The sequence below is a fragment of the Pseudophryne corroboree genome, chromosome 8, assembly GCF_028390025.1.
Source record: "Pseudophryne corroboree isolate aPseCor3 chromosome 8, aPseCor3.hap2, whole genome shotgun sequence".
Lineage (NCBI taxonomy): Eukaryota > Metazoa > Chordata > Amphibia > Anura > Myobatrachidae > Pseudophryne > Pseudophryne corroboree.
Genome location: NC_086451.1, coordinates 207,838,214 through 207,865,838, shown reverse-complemented (window position 1 = coordinate 207,865,838; position 27,625 = coordinate 207,838,214). Strand labels below are relative to the sequence as shown.

The window sequence follows — 27,625 nt, the reverse complement described above, 5'->3', positions numbered from 1 at the left end:
GGGGCCCTTATATCATACAAGATAACAGCAGTAGTAGCTGTACTTATCCGGTGGTGAGGGACAGAGTACTGAACAGCCGTGCAGTCTGACTCCCATTGTAGAGAAGATGTGGCGACTGGCTCAGCGTCAGCTCCGGAGCTGCGATACATGCAATGGAACACTGTGAGTCTCTGTAGCTTAGATCCACTCCCGGTCTCAGCTCTGCACATTTGCACACACCAGGACTCAGTCTCTCTTACTCTCTCACTCTAAGATGGAGGAGCAGGGATTACATCACATAGCTCCGCCTCTGAGTGACTTGGCACTAGGGGATTAACACTAGGGGATGTGCCCATAGGCTGCTGTGTAGAAGGAGACAGGCACAGAGCGCACCATGGCCCTCATTCCGAGTTGTTCACCCGCTAGCTACTTTTAGCTGCCCACGGAGGAGTGTATTTTCACTTTGCAAGTGTGCGAACACGTGTGCAGCCAAGCGACCAAAACACATTTTGTGCAAAACAAGACCAGCCCTGTAGTTCATTATCCTGTGCGATGATTCTAGCGATGGAGGTCCCGGAATTGACATCAGATACCCGCCCTGCAAACGCCTGGACACGCCTGCATTTTCCCTACCACTCCCAGAAAAAGGTCAGTTAACTCCCATAAACACCCTCTTCCTGTCAATCAACTTGAATGGATTCTTCAGTAGAACCATTGCCAAGCAACGATGCTCATTGTACCTGTACGAAGCGCGCACGCATTGTGGCGCGTGCGCATGCGCAGTTTTGCTGGGGGGTTTTCAACCTAATTGCTGCACTGCAAAAATCGGTAGCGAGCAATCAGCTCAGAATGACCCCCTATATCCTAACAGGAAGTCCAGTTTTCCACAAGGATTATTGATTCACCTGCATGCTGGGCACAATCTGTGCAAATGTTACGGATTGAGGCTGGTGAGTACATCGAGACAAAGGAACATTTTGTTTTTACACAAGGATTCTACATTGTTGAATAATTGAGACAGGTAGGTTTTATTAGGGTTGGAGACTATATTGAATTTTAATTCTGGATATATGTTTTTGTGTTTTATGTGTTTATTCCTTTACTTCATGTGTCTTTTGGGGAGATGTGTTATATCGGAATTGAATTCCTTGTATGTTTGTGTATACTTGGCCAATAAAGTTGACTCTGATTCTGATATGACATATAGATGCTAGTTATATTAAGATACATCTGAATGCATCTGTTTTTATACAATCACCTTAAGTTCTTGATCCTGGTAGATATTGTAAACTCATGATGATGAGCACCTGTTGCAGCTGCAGCCATGAGTGCTGGGTTTGCTTTAACAACTGTCACAACGTGGAGTCCTAGGTGTCTGCCCAACATGATAAAAGAGGAGCGAGAGTGGGGTTGTTTACGTTGGTTGATGCTGACCGCAGGGGATGAAATTGTATAAGCTTCAATTAATTAAAGGGGAGGGTTACAGGACTTTCTTGATAGGAATTCCTAAATACCTACATGGTCCATCAGTCTCCTCTTCATGAGGCAACTCCCCATAGAGCAGATAATAAAAAGCACCACTTTTTGTCAGCTACTAACAGTGGCACCGAGACAGGTGGAGAGGATAATTTCAACATTTCAGGTTTTAATCACAACTCTCCACCAAGCTGTCCTGGTAATAGGTTGTGATTTTTAATTCACATTCAATACCATTCATATATATCAATCCCATTAGCTTACCAAGTTGCAATGTTACAGATGCGCTAATGCACTGTCCTAGCATAATTGGGCAAAACAACAATTCGCACAACCGTCGCTGAAACGGCAAACTAACAATTTGCAACGCCCTCGATCGGACATAACAGCCTAAAGAAGAATGCTAGTCCGTTGGCTATGTGGATACATCACGGCTGTATCAACCTGAACAAACGCAGCCTGCGTCGACCAAAAATGAATGATTTCGCCCATCAATTTGTTAACTAGTTATGCCACAGAGGCATGTAGTGCCTCATGGCTCATTGTGGTCATTAGTTCCTAGATCAGCCTTAAAACTTGGGGAAGTGAACCTTCAGTCCTCGAGCTGTTGTTGAACTACACATACCAGCATGCCCTGCAACAGTTTTGCTACATTGTTGATGTAAGCATTTTGCTATATCAATGTGTTAACTAGTTATGCCACAGAGGTGTGTAGTGCCTCATGGCTTATTGAGGTCATTAGTACCTAGATAATGGATAGGCAGAATTCTAATATTCGACCATCAATTTGTTAACTAGTTATGCCACAGAGCCATGTGGTGCCTCATGGCTCATTGTGGTCATTAGTTCCTAGATCATATCCAATTCGCCCATGAATTTGTTAACGAGTTATGCCACAGAGCCATTAGTGCCTCATGGCTCATTGTGGTCATTAGTTCCTAGATCATCTTTAAAACATGGGGAGGTGAACCTTCAGTCCTCGAGCTGTTGTTGAACTACACATACCTGCATGCCCTGCAACTGTTTTGCTTCATTGTTGATGTAAGCATTTTGTTATATCAAAGTAGTGCCTCATGGCTTATTGAGGACATTAGTTCCTAGATAATGGAAAGGCGGAATTCTTATCTATATTGGTAGAGCAGAGATAATGGCAGCTGCCATGCGCAGCCAAAAGGTACATTTTAATAATAAAGAAATTGTAAATATATATGTATACATATAGGAAACAGGCCTGAAAATGACCTTATTTTAAACATGTCATTTGTAATTTTACAGCAACAAAGCTCAAGGTATGTCAATTCAAGGACAATTAAAAATCTATGGGGTTCTGATACAGTGTATACTAAAATATTTGCTACCCCGCTGTTGTATAATATAAATTAGAATTTTCGAAATGCTGTTTAATTCGTATTAAAATCAAAATATCTATATAGTTTTGCTATTTTTCCTGATTCTCAGGGGCAAGTATATATATATATATATATATATATATATATATATATATATATATTGTGAGAATTGGTGAAAACAAGCGCCCAAGAGTGTGATTATTAAAATAAGGGGAAATGAAGGTGTAGAGGAACGGATGATAAGGATCAGTTTAAAACACTTATCTGGTAGGTAGGGACTCGGCTCAAGCAGTACTCTTTTTGTGGTTTAAGAACATGCGGATAAAACAGAAGAAAACTAACATAGTGTGTACCATTTATGTTACGTATTATGTTACTGCTTAATTTCACAGGCCTAATTAGGGAACTAGCTTATTCCCACAGAATATAAATGTACAGCCTGAGCAGTGTATATATTAAAAATACAAAGAATTTAATAACATAATCACATAAAGACACACATAAAATAGCTGTATAACATGCGTACAGAATAAAAGGGGGATCCCCTTGATGAAATCCTGTTGCTGACGGACGAAACGCGTTGGGAATACCTGCAGACATCTCCTCTTTATGGACAGATAAGCCTAAAACAATTTTAAATTCTGTACGCATGCATTTCAGTCATTTTTATGGACAGATAAGCCTGATATAATTTTTTATTCTGTACGCATGTTATACAGCTATTTTATGTGTGTCTTTATGTGATTATGTTATTAAATTCTTTGTATTTTTAATATATACACTGCTCAGGCTGTACATTTATATTCTGTGGGAATAAGCTAGTTCCCTAATTAGGCCTGTGAAATTAAGCAGTAACATAATACGTAACATAAATGGTACACACTATGTTAGTTTTCTTCTGTTTTATCCGCATGTTCTTAAACCACAAAAAGAGTACTGCTTGAGCCGAGTCCCTACCTACCAGATAAGTGTTTTAAACTGATCCTTATCATCCGTTCCTCTACACCTTCATTTCCCCTTATTTAAATAATCACACTCTTGGGCGCTTGTTTTCACCAATTCTCACAACAGATTTTATATGCACGCCAAGCATATTTATATGCATTACAAGCTGCCGCTCAGATAATTTATTGAGAAGTGTTTATATATGAAATAGTGGTTTTTACTTTACTTTATTATACTCACTATTTTATAAAATTCTTTTTATTATATGTTAAAAATCTTTACTTCATATTCTGGGTATAACTACCACATAAACTGCACCCGAGCGCCGTAGTCTCCAATTCTATATATATATATATATATATATATGTATATATATATATATTTATTTATGCCCTGCAGAAGTTTTGCATCATTGTTTGTGTAAGCATCTTGGTATGTATTCACTAAGCAGGGATAACCCTGTTCAAACCCAGTTGACCAAAAAGTTTTGCTTCACTGGTTGTGTAAGCATTTTGGTATGTATTCACTAATCAGGGATAAGCCTGTTCAGCCCAATTTACCAAAAGGTAAGTAACCCTCTAAATGATATGTTTTAATCGTTATAAACAGAAACTAATATTTGGCCGCCCATCAATTTGTTAACTAGTTATGCCAAAGAGGCATGTAGTGCCTCATGGCTCATTGAGGTCATTAGTTCCTAGATAATGGAAAGGCAGAATTCTAATATTCGCCCATCAATTTGTTAACTAGTTATGCCACAGAGCCATGTAGTGCCTCATGGCTCATTGTGGTCATTTGTTCCTAGATCATTTCCAATTCGCCCATCAAATTTTTAACTAGTTATGCCACAGAGGCATGTAGTACCTCATGGCTCATTGTGGTCATTAGTTCTTAGATCATCGTTAAAACATGGGGAGGTGAGCCCTCAGTCCTCGAGCTGTATGAGGTCTGGACATGTCACGATGTAATATACAGTAATATATGGTGCACAGCTATATAAACGGTTTAATACACAGTAATATGTGGTATGCTTGCAGCATTATACACGTTGTAATACCCAGTAATATGTGGTCTGTATACAGTGCTATACAATCTGTAATACACAGTAATATATGTTCTGTATGCTGCGATATACACACTGTTTAATACACAGTAACATATGGCTTGTATGCAGCGATATAAACGGTTTAATACACAGTAATATGTGGTATGCTTGCAGAGTTATACTCTTTGTAATACACTGTAATATGTGGTCTGTATACAGTGCTATACACTCTGTAATACACAGTAATATATGGTCTGTATGCAGCGATATACACACTGTTTAATACACAGTAACATATGGTCTGTATGCTGCAATATACACACTGTTTAATACACAGTAACATATGGCTTGTATGTAGCGATATAAACGGTTTAATACACAGTAATATGTGGTATGCTTGCAGCGTTATACTCTTTATAATACACTGTAATATGTGGTCTGTATACAGTGCTATACACTCTGTAATACACAGTAATATATGGTCTGTATGCAGCGATATACACACTGTTTAATACACAGTAACATATGGCATGTATGCAGCGATATACACACTGTTTAATACACAGTAACATATGGCTTGTATGCAGCGATATAAACGGTTTAATACACGGTAATATGTGGTATGCTTGCAGCGTTATACACGTTGTAATACACTGTAATATGTGGTCTGTATACAGTGCTATACACTCTGTAATACACTGTAATATGTGGTCTGTATGCATCGATATAAACGGTTTAATACACAGTAATATGTAGTATTTGGTGTAAATCTTTTTTCGTTAATATACAGGTCTGGACATATCACGCTGTAATACCGACAAGTCTGGTCATGTCTGCTTGCAATCAAAGTTCAGCGATAGGCCACAATAAAGATAAACTTTTTAGTGCTATTTAACACACAGTAACATATGTCATGTATGCAACGATATATAGGTTGTAATATACAGTTAAGCTTTTTAAATATTCTTCAATTTAAAACCAAATACGCTGTTTCTACATATGTTTGCAAAAAATAACGTGTGAGAATGTCATTTTGAAATTTGTGCTGTCATCATTAATCATGCATGGCCATTAAAATCAATACGCTTTTTAAATCAGTACCAGGTGTGATGCACGATCTAAGAAAATGGACACAGTCATTAAAATCAGTATGCTTTTTAAACCAGTGTCATGTGTGACATAGTATGATTTTTAAATAGTACCATATGTGTCATGCATGAAGTTTTATCTGCTGGAATGTGAGAACTATAACACGCTGTAAAATTTTGGTTTTGTTAACAAAAGGGTACAGGCTCGTAAAGTCAAAATAGTGAATTATTTCATCACAAACTGTTTTGTGATACAGCTTTATGTTGTATTCTATGACTGGTGTTACGTGACACTCTTTTTAAAGCCATTATCTTTTTTAATATCGAACTCTATAAATTTTATATTAAATTTTATATAAAAGCGATATCAAACACTATAATTTAATATTAAAGGGGCGTATCCCAGGAGAAAGGGGGGCGTGGTACCTGTCACTTTGACTGAAAGGTGGTCTTTCTTTACTTCTGTGAGTTATTCTGTACCAGTATAGATGTCCCCTTACTCTAGCAAAGATGTTTTTACTGGAGTGTCTGAGACCTGTTGGTGTTGTAATCTGGAGGTTGGCTCACCACTCTACACATGATAGGATTGTAGGCTTCTGTGTCCTTTCTGGGGAAAAGTGATATCCATTTCTAGGTAAATAACTGGGGTGGAGATCCCTTCTATTCCTTTCTGGTTTCTTAATTCTTATTCTGGCTCCCCAGCATCTTATAAAGAATCCCTATTCAAATTTCTCAATAGTGTCGCGAAGGCCATGATACCAGTTTGCTGGAGGTCTACATCCCTTCCTACCAATAAGGAATGGTTCACTCGCATTGACATGTATATGTCAGTGGAGGATTTCTGAGTTACTCCGGAGCGGATCTGAAGCTTCACAGCTACCTGGGATCCTTGGCTGGAATTTCAGTCCTTATAAACATGTCTTAATTTTACTGTCTGAACTGGGTGTACCCATCTGTGCCTTCATATCGGTCTGTGCATATAGGAGATATGTTTATAGCATTATTTCAACACATACTCCTGGGACTCATCTCTTCCTACCCGCTACTAAGCCTATCCCTTTCGAACTTGTAACCCTTACTCCCCTCCACTCTTAGTCTTTTCCTTTTACATTGTCATCCTTGTCTATGTCTGTCTGTCTTGGTTTATATGTTTATTTTTATGTGTTATTTTAACTAACAATAGATACTGTTTTGGATTCCTGTGTTGCATTGTGTGCATATCGAAATTGATGGGATTCCTATCATTAACAAAATTACAATGCACGTGATGTACCCATTTCTCTGACCAAAATGTTTATTTTGTGTACTTGTTACTTAAAGTCAATCAACAAATATAAAAAAAAAAAGCTGGGAGGTTTGCAAGCATCTGCAAGTGATCTGTTATACAGTATGTGAGAACTGAATTTTATATTGACTGAATACAAAATATAAATTAAATTAATTCAGTTGTGTTGGTATATTTAATTAACAATTTGGATTTAAATGATTTGTAAGTAATTCCCGTAAGTCAATATAGATTTAGAATATAATAAAGTTAAAATAAGTAAGTAACACATTCTTAAATTCATTCACGTTTTGCCCCCCAAGTATAAATTGATGCTTCGGTTCAGCTTTTGCACTTTCACAGCTAAGCGTTTCCTGGTTCACAAAATATCTGCAAATTTGATATGGCATAAGTCAAAGTAAACCAGCATCTGTGCAGTCATAATCACAGACAAATGGCCATCTATATTGTTTAATCTATATCTATTAATAATTGGATATAACATTTGCACTTTTGCCTTTTAACTTGCTGTCCAATTTCTGCATAAATGGAAACAATAACAGCGTAAATGGAAGAGAAAATTGTCAGTATGCAGATTGTAAAGACAGTATTTGGACAAAAGATAAGCCACTGCTGGTCTGCAGGGAACAATGACACTGCCTCTCAAAAAGCACTTTACATTTACATAGCAATGACTGAAAGCAGCTTAACGGCTTACTCCTGCCCATTTAAAGCAATGGCAGTTGTTGCAGCAGCATGATATGCAGTTGCTGGCTTACCACCAAATTTCCAACCTCAGTAGTATAGTAATGCCTATAAATCAGCCAATCAGTTTTAACAGCTACGTACAATAACAATCAGTCATGCTATAGTTAGGGCCACCTAGGTGTGTGTGTGTGTGTGTGTGTGTGTGTTAGGTGGGGGGGGATTTGGGGAACAGGTACCAATTGCTTGGGCCCCAGTGATGTGTGGTGAGGTGCATGGCTAGAGAGATGCACATGGAGATTAGTCTGTATGCTGGGAGCCTGTCTCACCCCCTACTCACTGTAACTCTTCCCTTAATACTCTAAGCTACAGTGTCCATTGAGTCTTCTACCTACATCACTGAGTCTTTTACCTACATCGCTATGTCTTCTCTTGCTACAACTGACTAAGCTACGACTACAGTAGACTTCCTGGTAACATGACATATCCAAGTGTCCATCAGTGCACAAGGCCCACCCCCACACTCAGAGGCATCCCTCTATTAGCTCCCTTTCTGTGCAGCTTTACTGCCTGTGGTATGTCCCCATCCCTAGCTCTAAGAAGAAGTGTTTGACTGTAGAACAGAGGCAAAGCTGTTGCTGACTCATCTCTCATTTCCCTGCAGCTCCAGGGATTTTCACAAAGCTGGTGAGTGTTAGCTATAAAAAGGATTACAATAAACAAAGAAGACAATTATGTAATAAATATCTTCTTTGTATTTTTCTAATTGTATTTATATACAGTGCATCCAGAAAATATTCACTGCGCTTCACTTTTTTTACATTTTCTCATGTTACAGCCTTATTCCAAACTGGAATAAATACATTTTTCCCTCAAAATTCTACACACAATAACCCATAATGACAACGTGAAAAAAGTTTTTTTTTATATTCTTGCAAATGCATTAAAAATTAAAAAAAAGAAATCACATGTACATAAGTATTCACAGCCTTTGCTCAATACTTTTTTGATGCACCTTTGGCAGCAATTACAGCCTCAAGTCTTTTTGAATATGATGCCACAAGCTTGGCACACCAATCTTTGGCCAGTTTCGCCCATTCTTCTTTGCAGCACCTCTCATGCTCCATCAGGCTGGATGGGAAGCGTCGGTGCACAGCCATTTTCAGATCTCTCCAGAGATGTTCAATCGGATTCAAGTATGGGCTCTGGCTGGGCCACTCAAGGACATTCACAGAGTTGTCCTGAAGCCACTCCTTTTGATATCTTGGCTGTGAGCTTAGGGTCGTTGTCCTGCTGAAAGATGAACCGTCACCCCAGGCTGAGGTCAAGAGCGCTCTGGAGCAGGTTTTCATCCAGGATGTCTCTGTACATTGCTGCATTCATCTTTCTCTCTATCCTGACTAGGCTCCCAGTTCCTGCCACTGAAAAATATCCCCACAGCATGATGCTGCCACCACCATTCTTCACGGTAGGGATGGTATTGGCCTGGTGATGAGCGGTGCCTGGTTTCCTGCAAACATGACACCTGGCATTCACACCAAAGAGTTCAATCTTTGTCTCATTAGACCAGAGAATTTTGTTTCTAATGGTCTGAGAGTCCTTCAGGTGCATTTTGTCAAACTCCAGGTGGGCTGCCATGTGCTTTTTACTAAGGAGTGGTTTCCATCTCGCCACTCTACCATACAGGCCTGATTGGTGTATTACTGCAGAGATGGTTGTCCTTTTGGAAGGTTCTGCTCTCTCCACAGAGGAATGCTGTAGCTCTGACAGAGTGACCATCAGGTTCTTGGTCACCTCTCTGACTAGGGCCTTTCTCCCCCAAACGCTCAGTTTAGACAGCCGGCCAGCTCTAGGAAGAGTACTGGTGGTTCCGAACTTCTTCAATTTATGGATGATGGAGGCCACTGTGCTCATTGGGACCTTCAAAGCAGCAGATATTTTTCTGCACCCTTCCCCAGATTTGTGCCTCGAGACAATCCTGTCTCGGCGGTCTACAGACAATTCCTTTGACTTCATGCTTGATTTGTGCTCAGACATGCACTGTCAAGTGTGGGACGTTATATAGACAGGTGTGTGCCTTTACAAATCATGTCCAATCAACTGAATTTACCACAAGTGGACTCCAATTAAGCTGTAGGAACATCTTAAGGATGATCAGTGGAAACAGGATACACCTGAGCTCAATATTGAGCTTCATGGCAAAGGCTGTGAATACTTATGTACATGTGATTTCTTAGTTTTTTATTTATAATAAATTTGCAAAAAACTAAAAAAAGGAAGTGCAGGACTTCATCTGAGTTCTCACATATTTTTAATGCAGAAATCAGTTGTGCAGCAAAACAAACCTTGTTTTGCAGTGTAACTATTTGCGCCTTAAAAATACATGAGAACCCGCACTTCCTGGTTCTCGCACTCTATTACATTCCCCCCAATCTGTCTGGTTGTTAACTGTAATCTCTGACTAAAGTTCTTTTGAAATATCAAGGCATAGAACTGTATATAAGCAGCACTGCACACTAAAGAATTCAGCATGTTCGCTTCCTTCCAAACCCGTTACGGAGCTCAGCAGAGGCCACTGGAAAGTCATATTCTTCTATGCTATAAGAGTGGTCTGTGACAGCAGGAGAGATTTGACCAACTGTGAGCTGCTTTTGCGGGGGAAGCACCGTTCTGAAACACTGTGTTTGAGTGGTTTGCAGAATTTCAGCATGGGAGATGGCCTCTGGAAGAAAACATGTGTCTGCCGTCACTGAGGATAACATAACCATAGTTGAGTTGGATGCCAGGATAACCGGGGCTCAGTTAGAGAAGGTTCCCTTTAAGTTCTTCGTGTTACCACAAATCAAGTGCAAGATGCATGGGCTTAATTTTTAATCATCGGAAGCTGCAGTGGAGACCTTCATCCAGCATGTAGAAGACATACCTGCTTTGGACTGGTCCAGCTGCTTCACCAATTGGTTTGAGTGCACACAACTTTGCATAGACTCCTCTGGCCAATACTCTGAAAAATGTAATGTTCACTTTGTAAGTAAAATACTTTTTGTGAAATAGGAAACTTATTGCACACCCCTCATACATACACTATTGATATTAAATGTCATTAGCAAAATGTATTAGTCCATGATTTGCAAGAGCAGGAAACTTGAGGGATAAAAATTTTATTTTAGGCAGCAAATAGTTTAAAGGCAAAAACAAGTTGCTTTTACCTTTAAACTAATTACCTGCTTTATATTTAGTAACTATCTTAACAGGATTCACACCAGTTCCAGCAAATTACAGTCTTTTACATTTGGTCCTATGAGTGATCATTTTACATTTTTGATTTCTCTACAATAGGTCATAAGACTGCTAAATGCACAAATCAAGTAACAAAAGGTAGTAGTGTGTTTTAGGGAGATTATTGTTTTACTCTCTGTTATTGCTCTGTGCTATGGTCACATGTTAGACTTACGTGCGTGTGTACAGTGCTTTGTTAAAAACTACAAATCAAGCGGGGCAACATTTAATAGATAAACACTACCGGAAGGGGAGAGATTCTTGATTTCCATATAATAACCAGAATGCTGCGTATGCAGAGTGGGGGCATAGGGGGTAATTCAGAGTTGATTGCAGCAGCAAATTTGTTAGCAGTTGGGCAAAACCATGGGCCTCATTCCGAGTTGATCGTACACTGCCAATTTTCACAGTGCAGAAATCAGGTTTCTAATGCGCATGCGTATGCACTGCAATGCGCACGCGCGTTGTACGGGTACAAACAGCATTGTTGCTGTGCAATGCTTCTAGCGACAATTCCATTCGCACAGCCGTTCGCAAGGCGATTGACAGAAAGAGGGCGTTTATGGGTGTCAACTGACCGTTTTCTGGGAGTGGTAGGGAAAACGCAGGCATATCCAGGCGTTTGCAGGGTAGGTGTCTGACATCAATTCCGGGACCGGACAGGCTGAAGTGATCGCAAGGGCTGAGTAAGTTCAGACCTACTCAGAAACTGCAAAAAACGTTTTCGTCCAGCTCGGCTGCACATGCGATCGCACACTTGCAAAGCAAAAATACACTCCCCCTTGGGCAGCGACTATACATTTGCATGGCTGCAAAAAGTAGCTAGCGAGCAATCAACTCGGAATGAGGGCCCATGTGCACTACAGGTGGGGCAGATATAACATTTGCAGAGAGTTAGATTTGGGTGGGTTAGTTTGTTTCTGTGCAGGGTGAATACTGGCTGCTTTATTTTTACACTGCAATTTAGATTTCAGTTTGAACACACCATACCCAAATCTAACTCTTTCTACACATGTTATATCTGCCCCCCTGCAGTGCACATGGTTTTGCCCAACTGGTAACAAATTTGCTGCTGCAATCAACTCTGAATTAGGCCCATAGGGGGTAATTCAGGGTTGATCGCAGCAGCAAATTTGTTAGCAGTTGGGCAAAACCATGGGGGTAATTCCAGGTTGTTCGCAGCAGGAATTTTGTTAGCAGTTGGGAAGAACCATGTGCACTGCAGGGGAGGCAGATATAACATGTGCAGAAAGAGTTAGATTTGGGTGGGTTATTTTATTTCTGTGCAGGGTAAATACTGGCTGCTGTATTTTTACACTGCAAATTAGATTGCAGTTTGAACACACCACACCCAAATCTAACTCTCTCTGCACATGTTAAATCTGCCTCCCCTGCAGTGCACATGGTTTTGCCCAACTGCTAACAAAATTCCTGCTGCGATCAACTTGGAATTAGAGATGAGCGGGTTCGGTTTCTCTGAATCCGAACCCGCCAGAACTTCATGTTTTTTTTCACGGGTCCGAGCGACTCGGATCTTCCCGCCTTGCTCGGTTAACCCGAGCGCGCCCGAACGTCATCATGACGCTGTCGGATTCTCGCGAGGCTCGGATTCTATCGCGAGACTCGGATTCTATATAAGGAGCCGCGCGTCGCCGCCATTTTCACACGTGCATTGAGATTGATAGGGAGAGGACGTGGCTGGCGTCCTCTCCGTTTAGAATAGATTAGAGAGACACTTGATTTACTAATTTTGGGGAGCATTAGGAGTACTCAGTACAGTGCAGAGTTTTGCTGATAGTGACCACCAGTTTTATTTATAATCCGTTCTCTGCCTGAAAAAAGCGATACACAGCACACAGTGACTCAGTCACATACCATATCTGTGTGCACTGCTCAGGCTCAGGCCAGTGTGCTGCATCATCTATTATCTATATATAATATTATATATATCTGTCTGACTGCTCAGCTCACACAGCTTATAATTGTGGGGGAGACTGGGGAGCACTACTGCAGTGCCAGTTATAGGTTATAGCAGGAGCCAGGAGTACATAATATATTATATAGTGAGTGACCACCAGACACACAGTGCAGTTTATTTAATATATCCGTTCTCTGCCTGAAAAAAGCGATACACACAGTGACTCAGTCAGTCACATACCATATCTGTGTGCACTGCTCAGGCTCAGGCCAGTGTGCTGCATCATCTACATATATTATATATCTGTCTGACTGCTCAGCTCACACAGCTTATAATTGTGGGGGAGACTGGGGAGCACTACTGCAGTGCCAGTTATAGGTTATAGCAGGAGCCAGGAGTACATAATATTATATTAAAATTAAACAGTGCACACTTTTGCTGCAGGAGTGCCACTGCCAGTGTGACTAGTGACCAGTGACCTGACCACCAGTATATATAATATTAGTAGTATACTATCTCTTTATCAACCAGTCTATATTAGCAGCAGACACAGTACAGTGCGGTAGTTCACGGCTGTGGCTACCTCTGTGTCGGCACTCGGCAGCCCGTCCATAATTGTATATACCACCTAACCGTGGTTTTTTTTTCTTTCTTTATACATACATACTAGTTACGAGTATACTATCTCTTTATCAACCAGTCTATATTAGCAGCAGACACAGTACAGTGCGGTAGTTCACGGCTGTGGCTACCTCTGTGTCGGCACTCGGCAGCCCGTCCATAATTGTATATACCACCTAACCGTGGTTTTTTTTTCTTTCTTTATACATACATACTAGTTACGAGTATACTATCTCTTTATCAACCAGTCTATATATTAGCAGCAGACACAGTACAGTGCGGTAGTTCACGGCTGTGGCTACCTCTGTGTCGGCACTCGGCAGCCCGTCCATAATTGTATATACCACCTAACCGTGGTTTTTTTTTCTTTCTTTATACATACATACTAGTTACGAGTATACTATCTCTTTATCAACCAGTCTATATATTAGCAGCAGACACAGTACAGTGCGGTAGTTCACGGCTGTGGCTACCTCTGTGTCGGCACTCGGCAGCCCGTCCATAATTGTATATACCACCTAACCGTGGTTTTTTTTTCTTTCTTTATACATACATACTAGTTACGAGTATACTATCTCTTTATCAACCAGTCTATATATTAGCAGCAGACACAGTACAGTGCGGTAGTTCACGGCTGTGGCTACCTCTGTGTCGGCACTCGGCAGCCCGTCCATAATTGTATATACCACCTAACCGTGGTTTTTTTTTCTTTCTTTATACATACATACTAGTTACGAGTATACTATCTCTTTATCAACCAGTCTATATATTAGCAGCAGACACAGTACAGTGCGGTAGTTCACGGCTGTGGCTACCTCTGTGTCGGCACTCGGCAGCCCGTCCATAATTGTATATACCACCTAACCGTGGTTTTTTTTTCTTTCTTTATACATACATACTAGTTACGAGTATACTATCTCTTTATCAACCAGTCTATATATTAGCAGCAGACACAGTACAGTGCGGTAGTTCACGGCTGTGGCTACCTCTGTGTCGGCACTCGGCAGCCCGTCCATAATTGTATATACCACCTAACCATGGTTTTTTTTTCTTTCTTTATACATACATACTAGTTACGAGTATACTATCTCTTTATCAACCAGTCTATATTAGCAGCAGACACAGTACAGTGCGGTAGTTCACGGCTGTGGCTACCTCTGTGTCGGCACTCGGCAGCCCGTCCATAATTGTATATACCACCTAACCGTGGTTTTTTTTTCTTTCTTTATACATACATACTAGTTACGAGTATACTATCTCTTTATCAACCAGTCTATATATTAGCAGCAGACACAGTACAGTGCGGTAGTTCACGGCTGTGGCTACCTCTGTGTCGGCACTCGGCAGCCCGTCCATAATTGTATATACCACCTAACCGTGGTTTTTTTTTCTTTCTTTATACATACATACTAGTTACGAGTATACTATCTCTTTATCAACCAGTCTATATATTAGCAGCAGACACAGTACAGTGCGGTAGTTCACGGCTGTGGCTACCTCTGTGTCGGCACTCGGCAGCCCGTCCATAATTGTATACTAGTATCCAATCCATCCATCTCCATTGTTTACCTGAGGTGCCTTTTAGTTGTGCCTATTAAAATATGGAGAACAAAAATGTTGAGGTTCCAAAATTAGGGAAAGATCAAGATCCACTTCCACCTCGTGCTGAAGCTGCTGCCACTAGTCATGGCCGAGACGATGAAATGCCAGCAACGTCGTCTGCCAAGGCCGATGCCCAATGTCATAGTACAGAGCATGTCAAATCCAAAACACCAAATATCAGTAAAAAAAGGACTCCAAAACCTAAAATAAAATTGTCGGAGGAGAAGCGTAAACTTGCCAATATGCCATTTACCACACGGAGTGGCAAGGAACGGCTGAGGCCCTGGCCTATGTTCATGGCTAGTGGTTCAGCTTCACATGAGGATGGAAGCACTCAGCCTCTCGCTAGAAAAATGAAAAGACTCAAGCTGGCAAAAGCAGCACAGCAAAGAACTGTGCATTCTTCGAAATCCCAAATCCACAAGGAGAGTCCAATTGTGTCGGTTGCGATGCCTGACCTTCCCAACACTGGACGTGAAGAGCATGCGCCTTCCACCATTTGCACGCCCCCTGCAAGTGCTGGAAGGAGCACCCGCAGTCCAGTTCCTGATAGTCAGATTGAAGATGTCAGTGTTGAAGTACACCAGGATGAGGAGGATATGGGTGTTGCTGGCGCTGGGGAGGAAATTGACCAGGAGGATTCTGATGGTGAGGTGGTTTGTTTAAGTCAGGCACCCGGGGAGACACCTGTTGTCCGTGGGAGGAATATGGCCGTTGACATGCCAGGTGAAAATACCAAAAAAATCAGCTCTTCGGTGTGGAGGTATTTCACCAGAAATGCGGACAACAGGTGTCAAGCCGTGTGTTCCCTTTGTCAAGCTGTAATAAGTAGGGGTAAGGACGTTAACCACCTCGGAACATCCTCCCTTATACGTCACCTGCAGCGCATTCATAATAAGTCAGTGACAAGTTCAAAAACTTTGGGTGACAGCGGAAGCAGTCCACTGACCAGTAAATCCCTTCCTCTTGTAACCAAGCTCACGCAAACCACCCCACCAACTCCCTCAGTGTCAATTTCCTCCTTCCCCAGGAATGCCAATAGTCCTGCAGGCCATGTCACTGGCAATTCTGACGAGTCCTCTCCTGCCTGGGATTCCTCCGATGCATCCTTGCGTGTAACGCCTACTGCTGCTGGCGCTGCTGTTGTTGCCGCTGGGAGTCGATGGTCATCCCAGAGGGGAAGTCGTAAGCCCACTTGTACTACTTCCAGTAAGCAATTGACTGTTCAACAGTCCTTTGCGAGGAAGATGAAATATCACAGCAGTCATCCTACTGCAAAGCGGATAACTGAGTCCTTGACAACTATGTTGGTGTTAGACGTGCGTCCGGTATCCGCCGTTAGTTCACAGGGAACTAGACAATTTATTGAGGCAGTGTGCCCCCGTTACCAAATACCATCTAGGTTCCACTTCTCTAGGCAGGCGATACCGAGAATGTACACGGACGTCAGAAAAAGACTCACCAGTGTCCTAAAAAATGCAGTTGTACCCAATGTCCACTTAACCACGGACATGTGGACAAGTGGAGCAGGGCAGGGTCAGGACTATATGACTGTGACAGCCCACTGGGTAGATGTATGGACTCCCGCCGCAAGAACAGCAGCGGCGGCACCAGTAGCAGCATCTCGCAAACGCCAACTCTTTCCTAGGCAGGCTACGCTTTGTATCACCGCTTTCCAGAATACGCACACAGCTGAAAACCTCTTACGGCAACTGAGGAAGATCATCGCGGAATGGCTTACCCCAATTGGACTCTCCTGTGGATTTGTGGCATCGGACAACGCCAGCAATATTGTGTGTGCATTAAATATGGGCAAATTCCAGCACGTCCCATGTTTTGCACATACCTTGAATTTGGTGGTGCAGAATTTTTTAAAAAACGACAGGGGCGTGCAAGAGATGCTGTCGGTGGCCAGAAAAATTGCGGGACACTTTCGGCGTACAGGCACCACGTACAGAAGACTGGAGCACCACCAAAAACTACTGAACCTGCCCTGCCATCATCTGAAGCAAGAAGTGGTAACGAGGTGGAATTCAACCCTCTATATGCTTCAGAGGTTGGAGGAGCAGCAAAAGGCCATTCAAGCCTATACAATTGAGCACGATATAGTAGGTGGAATGCACCTGTCTCAAGTGCAGTGGAGAATGATTTCAACGTTGTGCAAGGTTCTGATGCCCTTTGAACTTGCCACACGTGAAGTCAGTTCAGACACTGCCAGCCTGAGTCAGGTCATTCCCCTCATCAGGCTTTTGCAGAAGAAGCTGGAGGCATTGAAGAAGGAGCTAAAAGGGAGCGATTCCGCTAGGCATGTGGGACTTGTGGATGCAGCCCTTAATTCGCTTAACAAGGATTCACGGGTGGTCAATCTGTTGAAATCAGAGCACTACATTTTGGCCACCGTGCTCGATCCTAGATTTAAAGCCTACCTTGGATTTCTCTTTCCGGCAGACACAGGTCTGCTGGGGTTGAAAGACCTGCTGGTGACAAAATTGTCAAGTCAAGCGGAACGCGACCTGTCAACATCTCCTCCTTCACATTCTCCCGCAACTGGGGGTGCGAGGAAAAGGCTCAGAATTCCGAGCCCACCCGCTGGCGGTGATGCAGGGCAGTCTGGAGCGACTGCTGATGCTGACATCTGGTCCGGACTGAAGGACCTGACAACGATTACGGACATGTCGTCTACTGTCACTGCATATGATTCTCTCAACATTGATAGAATGGTGGAGGATTATATGAGTGACCGCATCCAAGTAGGCACGTCACACAGTCCGTACTTATACTGGCAGGAAAAAGAGGCAATTTGGAGGCCCTTGCACAAACTGGCTTTATTCTACCTAAGTTGCCCTCCCACAAGTGTGTACTCCGAAAGAGTGTTTAGTGCCGCCGCTCACCTTGTCAGCAATCGGCGTACGAGGTTACATCCAGAAAATGTGGAGAAGATGATGTTCATTAAAATGAATTATAATCAATTCCTCCGCGGAGACATTGACCAGCAGCAATTGCCTCCACAAAGTACACAGGGAGCTGAGATGGTGGATTCCAGTGGGGACGAATTGATAATCTGTGAGGAGGGGGATGTACACGGTGATATATCGGAGGGTGAAGATGAGGTGGACATCTTGCCTCTGTAGAGCCAGTTTGTGCAAGGAGAGATTAATTGCTTCTTTTTTGGGGGGGGTCCAAACCAACCCGTCATATCAGTCACAGTCGTGTGGCAGACCCTGTCACTGAAATGATGGGTTGGTTAAAGTGTGCATGTCCTGTTTTGTTTATACAACATAAGGGTGGGTGGGAGGGCCCAAGGACAATTCCATCTTGCACCTCTTTTTTCTTTTCTTTTTCTTTGCATCATGTGCTGATTGGGGAGGGTTTTTTGGAAGGGACATCCTGCGTGACACTGCAGTGCCACTCCTAGATGGGCCCGGTGTTTGTGTCGGCCACTAGGGTCGCTAATCTTACTCACACAGTCAGCTACCTCATTGCGCCTCTTTTTTTCTTTGCGTCATGTGCTGTTTGGGGAGGGTTTTTTGGAAGGGACATCCTGCGTGACACTGCAGTGCCACTCCTAGATGGGCCCGGTGTTTGTGTCGGCCACTAGGGTCGCTAATCTTACTCACACAGCTACCTCATTGCGCCTCTTTTTTTCTTTGCGTCATGTGCTGTTTGGGGAGGGTTTTTTGGAAGGGACATTCTGCGTGACACTGCAGTGCCACTCCTAGATGGGCCCGGTGTTTGTGTCGGCCACTAGGGTCGCTTATCTTACTCACACAGCGACCTCGGTGCAAATTTTAGGACTAAAAATAATATTGTGAGGTGTGAGGTATTCAGAATAGACTGAAAATGAGTGTAAATTATGGTTTTTGAGGTTAATAATACTTTGGGATCAAAATGACCCCCAAATTCTATGATTTAAGCTGTTTTTTAGTGTTTTTTGAAAAAAACACCCGAATCCAAAACACACCCGAATCCGACAAAAAAAATTCGGTGAGGTTTTGCCAAAACGCGTTCGAACCCAAAACACGGCCGCGGAACCGAACCCAAAACCAAAACACAAAACCCGAAAAATTTCAGGCGCTCATCTCTACTTGGAATTACCCCCCATGTGCACTGCAGGGGGGGCACTTTGTGGTCACCGGGTGACCGAAAGTAACCTCACCGCTGACCACAAAGTTCCCACCATTGGTTACAGTGGAGCGCATAGGCGCTACATTGTAACATTGCCGTGTGCCGCCTGTCATACAGTACAGGAGCACACAGCCAATCAGGAGGGTGCCACAATGTGGCGCTCCCTGATTGGCTGATGGAACCCTCTTAGACATAAGTCAGAGGGGGTTCCTGGCATTCGGGGAAAGGGGTCCCATGTGAAAACATGGGGCCCCTTTCAGTGCGAGGTCGGGTGTCCGTTTTTTTCCTTTAACAAGTACCTGGATTACAAATGGATTACAAGAAGAAGAGGCTTCTACACTGGATTTTGTGAGTATAATTTTTTCCACAGGTACACCATGGATTCTACATGGAGAAGAGGACCGACCCTTGTGTGAACATAGGTAAGTATGTGTATATGGAGGTGTGGATGTATGCATTAAAGTTATACTTTCAAGGTGTCTGTCTTATGTTTTTATTGGGGTATTTTTTTAGTAGTAGTACTACAGGTACCAGCGGGCCCGGTTTTCCTCTGCATGCTGGTACTTGTGGTTCTCCAAGTACCAGCTTGCGGGGGAGGCTTGCTGGGACTTGTAGTACTGCTACTAAAAACAATATTCATTTTTTTACCAAACGGCTATTAGCCTCCCATCCGCAGCCCTTGGATGGGGGGGACAGCCTCGGGCTTCACCCCTGGTCCTTGGGTGGCTGGAGGGGGGGGACCCCTTGATTGAAGGGGTCCCCACTCCTCCAGGGTACCCCGGCCAGGGGTGACTAGTTGGTTATGTAATGCCAGGGCAGCCGGGACCTATATAAAAGTGTCCACCGGCTGTGGCATTATGTATCTGGCTAGTGGAGCCCGGTGCTGGTTTCAGAAATACGGGGGACCCCTACGCTTTTTGTTCCCCGTATTTTTGGAACCAGGACCAGGCGCAGAGCCCGGTGCTGGTTGTTTAAATATGGGGGAACCTCTATTATTTTTTTCCCCATATTTTTGCAACCAGGACCGGCTCAAAGAGCCCGAGGCTGGTTTTGCTTAGGAGGGGTGACCCCACGCAATTTTTTTTCAAAAAATGAACACTTTCCCATCCCCTTCCCACTGATAAACAAGCACGGATCTCATGGATCCCTGCATGCCTATCCAAACACGGGATTAAAAAGCAGGTCTGTTTTTTTTAGCACTTTTTTACGAAATGTATTTCTGCACGGCAGTGTTTGGCTATTGTCGGCAGTGTTTGTGATTTGCACTTTTTAGTAAATTCCCGATTTCTACCAAATTGCAGGCGTATTTGACCGATGGTGTATTGATTCGTGATTTTTTCCTAGGACTTCCAAAATATTACGAATGCCCTCATCACTGCCGAGATTTTTGCTTAGTAAATTACCGAAATGACACTTTGAAGAAAAAACGGCATCTCGGTCAAAATCGGCACCTTAGTAAATATACCCCACTGTATTAAACAAAAAAAACAGCCTGCCTTTGTTCACCTTTAAAAATGACCCATTCTGTGTAAGTGACTTTCACAATTACAGCCAAGTGAAAACATATTTTCTGTTGCTGTCCATGGTCCTGAATCAACTGGTGGTACTAAACAGTTTGGGGGGTCATTCTGACCCGTTCATATGCTGCAGGTAGTCGCATCGGTGCGAAAGGGTTGGGTCTGCACCTGTGCGGCAGGCGCAATGTGCACGCGCGTCATTGCCCAACGACGGACGTCTCCGGGCAATGACTAGAATTACAAAGAAAGCGATCACTGGAGCGATCGCAAAAAGATTGACAGCAGGAAGGCGTTCCGTGGCAGCAACTCACCGTTTTCTGGGAGTGGTGAGTCCAATGCAGGCATGTCCAGGCGTTTGGAGGGCAGATGTCTGACGTTAATTCCGGGAACTGCATCGCTGTATCGATCGCACAGGGCAAGTAACTGTTACCTTGGTCTAGTTTTACACACAACTTTTTTTGCATAGCAGGGCTGCACAAGTGTTTGCAGCCTTGCTGTACAAAAAAGCCCTCCCCCATAGGCGGCGTCAAGTTGATCGCACGGGCAGCAAAAAGTTGCTACGTGCGATCAACTTGGAATGACCCCCTTAGTCGTGTGTTTCATTTGTTTAGTGTTAGAAGCTATGTAACATAAATAGCTAATTTGGCACAACATGCAGAACACGGCTAAGCTGTTTTTCGCATGTACCGAGTGGATGGATTTTTTTAATTTTGTTTGCCATAATAGAATATGTATAAATTAACATATTAAAGAAGCAAATGAAGAAAATTCACAAGGCATGGCTAAATCTCTAAGTCCATGGCATGCAAAACCGTGCCATGCATGGCGGGATATAGCAAAGATACAGGGCCGTAACTAGGTGTGTGCCAGTGGTGCCTGGAACACAGCGCATATGCACTGTGGGCACAGTACCACCGGCAACACCGTAGTTCCGTTCCACAATGCATTTCTGTCTGCGGAGTACAGCCGGGAAGCGCTGTCTGGAGAGCACACTCTGTTCTCCTCTCCCAGTACCCACTCCTTCCCTCTACTCGTCTACTGCATGACCCTCAGAGGTTACAGTGAGCATCTCCCACCCCAGCAGCCAGTGCTTAGAGTCAGGGACGTGCGGTGAGCTAAATGGATCAGGAGGCACTAGCTGGCCCCAGAGCTAGATTTACACACAATATATGAGCCAAAGGGTACATCTGGGCATTATACACAGGTGCAGCAGTATAAACTCCTGGAAATTTGGTGAGTTTTGATCAGAGATGAGCGGAAAAGATAGGTAGGTGAGGCACTGCCTTACCTGCTATAGACTTTTTACTCCAGAGTTTTGGCTATAAAAATTATTAGAATAATGCAAAGGAGATATTTCTAACATATTCTTTGTATTTATCATAAACTTTACACAGTTAAAACTCTGGCACAAAGGTAAGTATGACAGGAAAGGCTCTGCCTCACCTGCCTCACCCCACCGCACGTCACTGCTTAGAGTATAGACTGGCCCTGACCCCCCCCCCCTCAAACGGTGGTTACAGTGAGCTGCAGCCAGCAGCAATGTCCAATCCCACCCCAACAGCCACTGCTTACAGTGTAGCATGGTCCTGACATCCCCCCAAGTGGAGGTACAGTAGGTGACTTGTGCCTGCCCAAGACCGAGGATCTACTGTAATGTGTAAAAGGAGGACTCTGTCTGCCACTATGTGTAAAAGGGGACTATGCCTTCTGTACTGTGTAAGAAGGGGGACTGTACCTGCCGTAATGTGTAAAAAGGGGACTCTACCTGCCATAATGTGTAAAAAGGGGGACTCTGCCTACCGTTTTGTGTAAAAGGGGGACTCTGCCTGCCGTAATGTGTAAAAAGGGGACTCTACCTGCCATAATGTGTAAAAAAGGGGACTCTGCCTGCTGTTATGTGTAAAAGGGGGACTCTGCCTGTCGTAATGTGTAAAAAGGGGACCCTAACTGCCATAATGTGTGAAAAGAGGGATTCTGCCTGCTGTCATGTGTAAAAGGGGACTCTGCCTGCCGTAATGTGTAAAAAGGGGACTCTACCTGCCATAATGTGTAAAAAGAGGGATTCTGCCTGCCGTTATGTGTAAAAGGGGACTGTACCTAACATATTGTGTAAAAGGGTAATCTTCCTGTCATAAAAAGGAACTCTACCTGCCTTAATGTGTAAAAGGGGAATATATAGTACCTCCCATAATATGTAAAAAGGAGCTCTAACTGCCATTATGTATGAAAGGGTACTCTACCTGGCATAATGTTTAAAATTGGCTCTACTTGTCGTAATGTGTAAAAGTGGCTCTACCTGGTGTAATGTGTGTAAGTGGTGCTACTGTGCGGCATGATTTGAATAATGGAGATTACTGTGCAGCGTAATATGAATTCGTATTATTTTGTGGCCATGCCCCTTCCCCATGAAGCCACACCCCTATATTTTTGTTGCATGCCGTAGGAATGCACTGACCCTAATTTAAATATAGGGGGCGCCGATGCTGTTTCTTGCACACCACGCTAAAATGTCTAGTTACAACACTGCAAAGATGTATGTGGACACATCTGTATGTTCACTATTACAACACTTAATAAGAAGTGAATGTGTACATAGAGCCTAATTCAGAGATGGACACAATTTTGATGTTTTTATGCAGTGGAGCGATTTTTTTTGCATCTAATCTGCGCTGCACATATTCCACAATGGTCTTGCAAGTGGGGTCGCAGTGAGGATTTAGTCACAAACTGATTGATAGTCAGCGAGCATTTGTGGGAGGTATGCAGTAAACATGGCTATGGGGTTTTACTTCTGACAACCATGCTGCACAATAGGGTTACTTGAATGGTGATGACTGACAAATGTACATCCTCATTCACAAATGGCGGATCTGAGACACATCCAGTGGGAGGTCTTAATACAAATCTCGGCAGCTGGGATATTTTCATGTTTCTTTCCTTAGTTTGTATGATCCACCCATACAAAACCACAGGGCCATTTTAAAGTATAGGCATACTGGGCAAATGCCCAGGTCCCCACAATTCTAGGGGCCCTCGGGCAGGGCTGGACCAGAGAGCAGCTGCCTCCTAGGCTGGTGTCTCCAGAGCTTCTTGGGAGGAAGATAGAGAAGGCTGCCTGGCCACTTTGATTGTGAATTACACCCAATCAGAGGGGCCAGATAGCATTCACTATCTAGAGGTTAAAGGGTATGTATCTTGCACTCACTTTCTATAATGGTGTTAATGTATATGAGGTGTAGCGGTATGATGGTATCAGTTTCTTGTACTAAAACAGAGAGAGTAAGGGTGAAGTTTCTGTGTTTATTTAAATATGGTTATTGCATGCTTATTTTGTGTGTGTGTGTTCATCCTCTTATGCACATATTCTTGTATATAAAGTAATTTTCTAATGTGTTGATGTAATTAGTAACCCCTTCTGTAACAACTTGCTAGCAGGTTCTACGATGTCATGTGTAGTGCTTGGGGAACATTTAATTAGAGCAAATAAAATCTGTGTTATCTAAGGCCTCATGTTCCCAGGAGAAAGCGTTTAATCCAACACTCTCTTTATGCTTTATCATCTTTTCTGGAAAAGCATGCACCAGACCATTCTGCAGTTAAGCTGTGAACTACACAGGAATCCAGTCTGGGAGTGATCCCATCATCTTGAAGACAAAACAATCAGATTTCTTTATGCTTGCTGCATGAAAGTTGTAAATTGACATCACAGAATGTAGTGCTAATTTCTAAGAGAGTCTGCATTTTCATTTCAGACCATTGTGACTTTAAGTTAATAAAAAATAGATGTAAAAACTTTCAGCTATAAAAAGACACTGTAGATAACTTTAGATAATGGTAAAAATCTTATTTTACAGTGATACTTGAAATGGGATAAGACACTGCGGCTTACAAACTGAGGTTTAGGTTCCAAGCAATTACTTAAGGCAAAGACTTTTTCTTTTTTATTTGCATATAGTTTATGTCAAAGTATTTCCTGCAAAACGTGTTGTTTTATCCTTAGGTTATCCCTTCTGTGGACAGTGTTGAACTTTCATTAAGTGATAATGCAAGATCTATATCTATATCTAAATCCTCTACAACTTAAGTAACTATTTGACTTCATGCTGTTCATTAATCTTTTCTTTACATAGTTCGTTTTTCCTTTTCATTGTCCATAAAAACACAATTAAATTAGATGCCATTCAAGCAGATCCTGTAGTTCACAGTAGGTGCCGAATTTCTAAACTTTAGTTCTCATTACAACGTGAGCATTAATCTTAATGAAAAGCACAAGCGCCACTGTTTAATGCTAATGGGGAGATTTATCAGAGAGATAAAGTGTAGTGAAATAAAGTACCAGCCAATCAGCTCCTGTCATTTTTCAAACACAACCAGTGAAATTATAGTTAGGATCTATTTGGTTGGTACCTTATCTCTTTCCAAGCTTTGATAAATCCCACCCCAAACTCTGTTGATATATGTGTACTATTCTGTAGTGTGTACAAGGGGGGTCATTCCGAGTTGTTCGCTCGTTATTTTTTTGTTGCAACGGAGCGATTAGTCGCTAATGCGCATGCGCAATGTCCGCAGTGCGACTGCGCCAAGTAAATTTGCTATGCAGTTAGGTATTTTACTCACGGCATTACGAGGTTTTTTCTTCGTTCTGGTGATCGTAATGTGATTGACAGGAAGTGGGTGTTTCTGGGCGGAAACAGGCCGTTTTATGGGTGTGTGCGAAAAAACTATACTGTTTCTGGGAAAAACGCGGGAGTGGCCGGAGAAACGGAGGAGTGTCTGGGCGAACGCTGGGTGTGTTTGTGACGTCAAACCGGGAACGAAACTGACTGAACTGATCACAGATGCCGAGTAAGTCTGGAGCTACTCAGAAACTGCTAAGAAGTGTCTATTCGCAATTCTGCTAATCTTTCGTTCGCAATTTTGATAAGCTAAGATTCACTCCCAGTAGGCGGCGGCTTAGCGTGTGCAAAGCTGCTAAAAGCAGCTTGCGAGCGAACAACTCGGAATGACCCCCAAGGTGGTAAATAGTAGACACCAGGGAAAAAATATTTGGTGCACACCAACCAGATAGACGTAACCAGGAGATGCAGTCACATATGGGTAGCACAGATGAATCGGAGCTTACAGCAGACCAGCCAGTCATGTCAACAGGATTTGCAAGGTATCCCATGGATCTACGTGTTACACAGATGTGGCACTCTAACAAGTGACAAGATGGTGCAGTGCATGCACAGACTGTATTGGCAGCTATACTAGTAAGGTATGGGCAAATGCTTCATATTGATGCAATATGGAGGGAAGTGCAGTAGCACACCCCATATACCAACACTCCCATCACTACAAGCTCTGTCCATTGTAATCAACACATGATTTTTATTGATTGAATTTTGCAACAAGATGACCTTTGTAACGGGTTATACTCCCATCTGCTTTTTGCAGAAAATCCACTTGCTCCTGACAATTTTAAGGTAACTTGGTCTCTCAACTACAGTCCATGTATTGTCATTGAGTGGTGTTGTCTCCTTGTCTATTACTGTTTACCACCCACACCAGTGATTACCTAACTTTACCTCTTGGGTATTTTGGGGTATTCTGTATGTACTTTGATTATAATAAGGCCGACTTCCTCCACTACAAATGTATACTCTCATCCTACTTTGCTGCCCTTACCCTCTCTAAACAATCTTACTTCAAACACCTCATCTCCTCCCAATCCTTAAACCCCAGGCGCCTCTTTGCCACTGACAACTCGCTCCTCTGCCCACCCCCGCCTCAACTCCTCTCTTCACTTTCTGCTCTTGACTTTGCCACCTACTTCACATACAAAATTGACTCCATTCGTCAGGACATAACATCCCACCAGAACCTGAGCAACCACCCTCCTCCATTTCTCAACCCCCCCCCCCTCTCCTTCCATCCTACCAACTCTGACATCTTTCTTCCCTGTATCTGGAGAGGAAGTCATGGTCCTCATCCAGTCCACACTCCCCTCCACCTCCCCACTTGACCCTATTCACTCCCACCTTCTCCACTTCCTCTCTTCTTCTGCCTGTTCCCATCTTGCCCATCTACTCAATCTCTCACTCTCATCAGGCACTGTCCCTTCTGCCTTCAAGCATGCACTTGTCTCCCCTATTCTTAAAAAACCTACCCTTGATCCAACCAATCTCTCCAACTACTGACCCATCTCTCTTCTCCCTTTTGCCTCTAAACTCCTTGAGCGTATTGTCTATAACCCCCTCGCTGTCTTTCTTTCTTCCCACTCACTGCTTGACCCTTTCCAGTCTGGTTTCCATCCTCAGCACTCCACTGAAACTGCCCTCACGAAAGTCTGCAATGACCTCCTTGCTGCTAAATCCAGGTTCCACTACTCTCTGCTTATTCTCCTTGACCTCTCTGCTGCTTTTGACACTGTAGACCACCCTCTCCTCCTACAAATCCTTTACTCCCTTGGTTTGCATGATACTGTTCTCTCCTGGCTGTCCTCCTACCTTTCTGATCGTTCCTTCCCTGTTTTCTCTCATGACTCCACCTCCCCCCCACTTCCTCTACCAGTAGGTGTCCCCCAAGGTTCTGTTCTTGGGCCTCTCCTTTTCCCTCTCTACACATCCTCATTAGGTGAGCTCATTAGCTCTTTTGACTTAAAATATCATCTCTACACTGATGATTCTCAAATCTACCTTTCCTCCCCTGACCTCTCCCCTGCTCTCCTCACTCG

General features: G+C 43.1%; 1 protein-coding gene and 1 long non-coding RNA gene across 2 annotated transcripts in view; one reads left to right on the top strand and one right to left on the bottom strand.

Annotated features, from left to right (window-relative positions):
- LOC134948821 (G-protein coupled receptor 83-like) overlaps positions 1–27,625 on the top strand; it is a 186,629-nt gene that overhangs the window by 14,535 nt on the left and 144,469 nt on the right. The window lies entirely within an intron of this gene.
- The window catches only part of LOC134948820 (uncharacterized), a 70,308-nt gene continuing 49,988 nt past the window's right edge, over positions 7,306–27,625 (bottom strand). Inside the window, exon 5 of the long non-coding RNA XR_010183035.1 lies at positions 7,306–10,852. This is a non-coding gene — a long non-coding RNA (uncharacterized LOC134948820). The remainder of the gene's footprint in view (positions 10,853–27,625) is intronic.